Raw genomic sequence first — 7,925 nt, forward strand, 5'->3', positions numbered from 1 at the left:
TAGACGTTTAGATTTGGCGAGGTTACGTTTCAGAAATGAAGTGATAGCATCTATAGTATACAGATGTATTAGTTACCTGTGTCAGTAATAACACAGTTCTGTTCACGTAAATGTTATACAATGTTTAGTTTCCGTAACCGTGGATTTTATGTGATATAAAACTTTGAACTTGCAAAGATAATCTTTTTTTATTCTATACTAAGACGATTTTTCTGAATGTCATATTCTAATATAAGATTAGTATTCATTTTAACGCTTAGTTTACTTAATCTTTATTTTGAATACGGTGAACAATTTTAATGTATTATGCATGTAACATTACAGTTTGATTTTACATTATTGTTGTAGGGGTAATATTTAATGTGCATATTCGGATCTTTTCTATTTTACGGCATGCAGCAGATTTCAGCAACTTAAGAAAGGTAAGAAATGAATATTAATCTGAAACCTAACCTGACCTCACCTAACCTAAAAATTTTGCATGGCATAAAATGGAAAAGACCGGCATCTTCACACATTGAACAAGTTGGATTGTAATTTTGAATTACAAATGAATGACCTCATTAGCGAGTCCAACAACCGCGGTCATCAGTCACCTCGTTTAGGTTACTACTTCGTTTGGGCCATCGTTCAAGCCAAGATAGACATTACCTGGCCAGGCGACAAAGCTCTTGGCCGGACGTTTTTTATTCACTGGGTCAGCCGACATTGGAAAAAAATAATAAGATAGATAAACTAAAATGACAAATAAATAAATAAAAATAAATTGAAAATAAGATAAAAACCGGCTAAATTCCTCTTTTTTTCTATTTCCGCCGAACTGCCCACTAGCGCTGGTATAACGATCAAAGAAAAAACACAAAAAAAAATGGTGGGCCTACTGTTTGTACAAAACATGCAAAGCTTGGTACATACAGCTTGTGCTCAACATCCTGGCCAGTAAGAAGGTATAAATGAAACAAAACTAAATAATATAGATACATATATATTTCCCCCCACCTAACAACACTGTCTCCTAATAGGTTTATATAGATAAATATGTTGGGGACATTTTTATTACTATTATTATTAGTATTACTATTATAATTATTATTATTTGTCTATATATATTTTTTTCGCTCTCCGACCTAAGGGGAAGGATCTATGGTGCCCTCAACCCAATGGATAAATAAGTCTGGCCCTAGCAGTTATAAGTTCTGGCGATTGTACATATGTTTCCACACTGGCTAGGGTGATGGTTTTAATCAAATAAAATACACACGCGTGCGCACGTGCGCATGCGCACACAAAACCATCAGACACCCTCCTTCAGTACGCCTTAAGCGTATCTACGCAGATATTAGTTTAGAAATGAGATACCTGTGATTTGGTTTGTATCGCTGGAAGATTTCAAGAATAAAAATGTGGGCTGGAGGAACTCGGAGGCGGGGAAAGAATAAATGAGTTGAAATTTGAGCCAGTCTTAGCTCCCCTTACTTTACCCAAAACAATCAAAACTTAAACAAATGCAGATATGCTATACTGGACCTTCCATTCCCAAATACAGAAAATAAGGAAACAGACCTCCACCATCATCGCTGGGAAAAACAGATCACATAATATATGTGTCTGCGACGCCAGGAGAAATAAAATCGCATGGAAAATAGGTAATGAAAGGGAACCTTAACAAACCTGAGACAGTAGACATTGGAACTCCAAGCCAAACTGACAACAGACATGAACATGAAAAGCTTGAATGGATATATGGAGAGGGAATAATTAATATGTATTCGCAAAGAGAAAAAAATACCTACTAAAACGAATCGATTTATATTAGTGAGATACCAGATATACGCCGCCATCTCTGGGGAACCTCCGCAGTGAAAATAATACCCGTATTACTCCGCGTCCGCGTTGTAAACAAAAAACTCCGCGTTATTATCCACCACAGTTTTTTCAGATAATGATCAAAGCTCTTCATAATTGTCGCCAGAGGTTGAGGATCTCCACTCATCCAAAGTTCCTCCTCCTTCATGTCACAATCCCTTTACCCTCTCCTTCTTTTCATATAAATCTCTTCTATTCTCACTTGTCAGTTTCTGCATGTTTATATATTAGATCTTATCCTCTTCCTCCACCTCTCGTTCTCTCTCTCCCTCCCACTTTCTTTCTCTTCCTCTCTCCCCCTCATTCTGTCTTTCTTCCTCCCCTGTCTGTCTCTCTCTCTCACCCTCACCCCCTCTTTCTTTCTACCCCCTGTCTCTCTCTTCTTTCTGTCGCTTTCACCCCCTCGCCCAGTGTATTGCAATAGTTACATGTTGTATTTTGTATATGCTAAAGCCAATACTAGCATGACTAAGCTTTCATTATTTCTTTAAATCTAGAAATTTATAGAAATATACATATATTCTCTTTCTTATTTATTTTTTATTCATATTTTCTTTATCTTTCTCTACCATCTATATTTCAGTGGAGGAGGCTTTTATCGCAACTACGTCGTACATTGTTATCACTCGGCGGCAGTATTGCCACAGCATGGACTTCTAAAGATCTATGTTCATTTGTTTTTGTTCAATGATATTTAAGTAATCTATTCTAGATATCCAAATATGACACAAAATTCCCCAATTACACATGGAATTAACACCAGAAAATGCTTTAAGTAGGTATATTTATCAAAAGATATGACTAAAATACATTTAAACCAAAAGCCGGTAATATGGTAACACATGCTGACCGAAGGATTGGGTACCCGATCTATGATTTCCTTATTCTCTTCGGGTCCTTAGTCCGTGGTCAAACTCTGCTTGTGGTGCGTGTATAATGGCACAGCAACCGCGACAATGAATACTGGGATCGCCGTGTGAAAAAAAATTCTAGAAAAAATCTAGCGATATTGCACAGTGTCTGTCGTGTAAACAAATTTATTTACGAAAAGTACGTGGAACAACTAGTTTGAAAAACCATTTAAAATCTAATTACTAAGAACAGTATATTCAGATGCTAGAAAACTAAAAGAAAAGTTAAGTCTGATATTAGACAAAGAAGAGATGGGTGCTTTACATGTTTTCAGTTTTACTACTTCATCAGTAGTCAGCCATCATGTGAGTATCTCATCTACCTTGATGCTCCCACTATAGTTTTCATATCTTGGCGAAATCTTTCGTCGTGCTTAGATACCCTTAGATACCCTTTCGCCGTGCTTAGATACACTTAGATACCCTTAAGTTCCAGCACATATATATACTACAAACTTTATGAGTAGAACAATCCACGACTTCATCCACAACCGCAGACACGGTGATAAGAAATAACCCGCGGTTTGCGTCCGGAAAATTCAAAATTACTTCAACGGTTTTATCTACAATCGCATTTTATGGGGGAATAAATATCCGTCTCCGCGGAGCTCTAAATTTTGGTATAATATATAAAGGTCTCAGTCTTCCTTACGAGAGGGTGGTCAAATCCAAGTACATTTTTGTCAAGACACTTCTGCTCCTTCTCATGTAGTCGTCTCACACAAAGGGAAACACGGTGGCAGTACTCTTTCCCTACCGCAGTGTGCTAAGGGTAAATAAAGAAATGTCCCATTTTCAGATATGGAAATAGTTCCTTGTGATACGAAAGGAAGTCAGGGACATGCACCTGAGCATCACACCAGTAGATGAGATTCAAAAACTGAATAGTAAGAATAACATTTTAACATCCTAGTTCAGAAGGGTAATTTTTTGAAAAAAATGAGAAAATACTTTGGGCAGTTTGGAACCGTTCCAGGTGGTGAAAAACCTGTATTAAGTCGTGGCAGTGATATCAGTAACGAGGTCAGCCAGGAGGTCACGAACAAGGTCAGAGGTCTGTCCTAGGTCATATCACGGAGAAGGGCAGGAAACTTCCAAGTGAGATTACATACGAGGCCAGCCCGGAGCTCAGTAACGGGGTCAGCGGTGAAGATGATATGTACAGTGAGGTCAGTAACACGGTTAGCCGTGAGGTCATTAACGAGGTCAGAGGTCTAGATCTAGGTCACGTCACGGGGGGAGTTAGGTAACCTTCAAGAAATATCACATACAAAGTAAACCTTCAGGTCGATAGCGGGGTCAGGGGTCTAGATAAAATGTACATAACCGCTAGAATTCTGTGTGCCTAGCGTAAATCTCTACCCCCAAAAGTAAATTAGAAGGGATACTAATACTCTTAAGTGAATGACGGATAGGTTGAAAAATACATACATACATATACCAAGGCTTTTTCCCCCTTACAAGGGAGGTAGCCAAAAAGGAAAAGGCATTAAATCATTCCCACCCATTCCATCCCTGAATACACTCCACACCCCTCCACCCTTCCTCTTATCTTAGCACCTCCTGGATGACGAGTCATCCCTGCACCTTGTCCACTGCCCTGGGTCAGAAGCAGTGTCGCAAGACATAGCACATCCACAGCAAGGCCGCATGCCGAAAAATGAGATCGGAATAAAAAGAGGTGTTTATGTTAGAATGAAAAGTGGAGAAACACATCTAAGGTCTATGTATAATGTAATGGTTTGGGTTAGGGATCTAACCGAAAGGGTTTCTTTCATCTGTACAGAACTAGAGATAAGAAAAAGATAGGGCCAATTAAAATCGATGAGGATATCTTGATATATTTGGAGGGAAAATGAGCGAGGCGGTTGATAAATATTTTCTTTTGGTATTTACAAAGGAGAAGATAGATATGGTTCCTGACTGCGAGCCGGTCCTCAGTGGGGATGAGAGAAATAAACTAATTAGTATCAGTAATAATAAAGAAGAATTTGTTAAACAGATTGATAGACTTAGCTACAAAATTTCTGGGTTCGAACGAAAAATTCCTAGAGTGATAAAAAGAGCGTAAATTTGAAATTATGAACAGTTAACGGAAGTATTTAGTAAGTTGGTAGACACTGCATTCGTGCTTATTTCTTGGGGGGAGGCAAACATTGTTCCATTTAAAAAAAAAAAATGTCCTAAATCTTCTATGCACAACTACAGATAAATCAGTTTGACGTCGGTTATAGGTAAAATGCTGGAATGAATAACAGTTAATAGAATCAGAGCTTCCACCAAGAGGAATAATTTGATTTGTGACTCGCAGCATGGGTTCACCAAGGGTAGATCATATGTAACAAATCTTTTATCCTTGTACACTAATGTCTACAAAAGATGGCTGGTAACAATGATAGTTACGATGTTATATACCTTGACTTTAGCAAAGCGTTCGACGGGGTACCCTCCAGAGACTGCTAAATAAAGTCAAAGGTCATGGCATAGGAGGAAAAGTGTTTGGATGGATTAGAGCATGGATCTGTGACAGAAAACAGCGGGTCACCATTAACGGTGTAAAATCTAAATGGGGTAGTGTTTTTAGTGGAGTTCCCCAGGGCCCGTTTTTGGGTCCCTTATTGTTTATTATGTATATAAACGACTTGGGCACAGAGATCGATAGTGATGTTAGTAAATTTGCGGAAAACACTAAGGACACCATTGGTCAGGGGAAGACACTGGGATTAGACCTGTTACAAAATAACTTTTTCATATTTTCATACGTTACTGTCTTTTTTCTCATGCTTTTTGACCTGAAAAAAGCCAAAATTCACATCCATTTTTATCTAGGATGAAGCATTGCCGCATGGAGGCTGAAGTTTTTTTGCTATCTTACCAAAAGGACCAATTTTGAGGCATTTCTAAACAAAAGTTATCACATTAAAGCATTTCTAATGCTCTTTTGAACGTGTACAATCTGATTGACATTGTACAAAAAGTGGCATGTTATTTATAATATTTACAGAAAAATAGAATTCCATACATTTGACATCTGTCATACAAAGTGGAAAGTGTAATTTTGCAACAAGTCAAACCATCAACTGAAACTACCAAAATAATCATGATTATATGTATCAAATTGATGTTACATAATAATTTGTTAAGTGTTTGCTTCTTGAAGCTTTCGAGGCGCCGTCTGTTGCATTCCACAGCATGGAGGAGATATTCCCTCTGCTTGGAATCTGTGGTGATGACATTTGCAAAATCACTCATCGTCTTGACTCCACGCTCAGCGATGTCATTCACTACTCTAAGGTTTATCGCATATCCCAAGGCTTTCTTGTATTCCTCCTTCTCTGGCTATGATTCAACCCGATCCAGGAGCCAGTCAGGTTCAATGCTGAGGATGTGTAACAGAAGGTGGGATTCCGGACCAATGAAATCTACTCTTACCTTCTGAAACATAGCCCTTCTGAAGCCGTCTGGCTTCTGAGTGGCATGCAGCTGACCAGCAATGTCCTGTTTCTGTCTGTCACTCAGGCTGAAGAGCGCGAATGGCACGGCCTCTGTGTCAAGTACCACTTGTGATTTTCCATCTTCTGAAGAATTGCTTTAACAACCTCTGGGACTGATCTCTTGTATTTCAATGGATGAGCTGAAGATCATTCACAGGAGCATCCGCAGCAGATGTTGACATCATCGACATTGGTGTTTAGAACAGCGCTAGGAAGATGTTGGGTCGTTCCAGCTTTGCAACAGTCTCTTCATCATACTCAAGTTAGTCACAAAACATCAGCATCTACATGGAATACAAGTTCCTGACCATCCATCTGGCTTGGTGAATGGCCCCGTCAAAGTCACGGTGTCTTCATGGTAAGAACATCCAGGACGAGATTGCTGGTAATCCATATTCTTTTTGTTAGCGTCACTGTCACTGTAATTACCCCAGGTAATGTCATCCACGTGAGTAACTGCCTCTTGTTCTGCTGCAGCTGCAAAATAATACAATGTGGTAATCTTGTAAAACTGCAAAATAATACAATGTGGTAAGTATATAAAACTGCAAAATAATACAATGTGGTAAGCATGTAAAATTTCCAACTTGTTGTGATATTCAAAAGTATGATTAGTAAAAGTATGAAAGTATGATTACCTTGTTCTTGCATCTACAGTTGCTTCTCTGTCCGGACTACTTGTTGCTGGGATCTTGTCTCAGAGATCTTGTTATGACCCGACTTGACCTCTCCTCCCACTCCTCTGGTCCTGCTGGAGCCTGATGTCCTCATCTTTCTTCTCCCTGGGTAACAGTCTGTTGCTCTCTATATCCTGGAGAGCCTCTGGAGCTCCTAAGTCGAACAAGCTGTCCAATTCCAAGACAAATACACTCCTCTTTCCTCTAGGGTCACTTGGTTCGATCCTCATCTGTGTTTATCATGGAGTTTCACGAAGGGCTTCATGCAGTTCTGTCTGGTCATCGTCTTGATCCTAGCCATCAGCCAGAATGGGATAATATCTTCAACCGTTTCATAGGCGAGGTCTTGAACCATGGGTTTCCCTGTATTTTCTGGTAAACATTGGAGACAAAGGAAGTGGTGGAATGCTTGTCTGTTGGTGGGAAGCTGGAAACCACTGATGCAAGCAGAAGGGTATCCGACCAGGAAGGTTTCAATGAGAGATCTGGTGGACGGCCGAGTTGATGCTTGCTTGTGAACTGCAAGTGGAGGTTCTGATACATCAACTGTGCGTTCTCGTAGCTCCTTGCTTAATGCCATTCTGAAGTACCTTGTGGATAGTTTTCTGGATTTGGATCAAGTGTCTGTGCTAGCCTTGCTTTTGTACTGTTCAGTATTGCCAAACATCATTAACAGGTTTCTGTAAATATGAAATTAAATGCTGAAATTTTGTACGATTCACTAGAAATTCAACCATCCATACAAAAACCATGTCTCCAGGTTAGCAAAAAAGTCAGGATTTTCAATAATTTCATATCTTTTAAAATTCACGGTGAAAATTCATCCATTCTAACAGTTGCTAAACGTAGAGCAGATCATGTTCTTTTATTTGGTACATAATTTGTTGCTCCATCTTCGATAGATAAAAATTATACCGCAATGTATGCTTAGAAATGCCTCAAAATTGGCCCTTTTGGTAAGATAGATATAAAAAAAA

This window comes from Oratosquilla oratoria, chromosome 9, assembly GCF_046742065.1.
Source record: "Oratosquilla oratoria isolate Oo_2021 chromosome 9, ASM4674206v1, whole genome shotgun sequence".
Lineage (NCBI taxonomy): Eukaryota > Metazoa > Arthropoda > Malacostraca > Stomatopoda > Squillidae > Oratosquilla > Oratosquilla oratoria.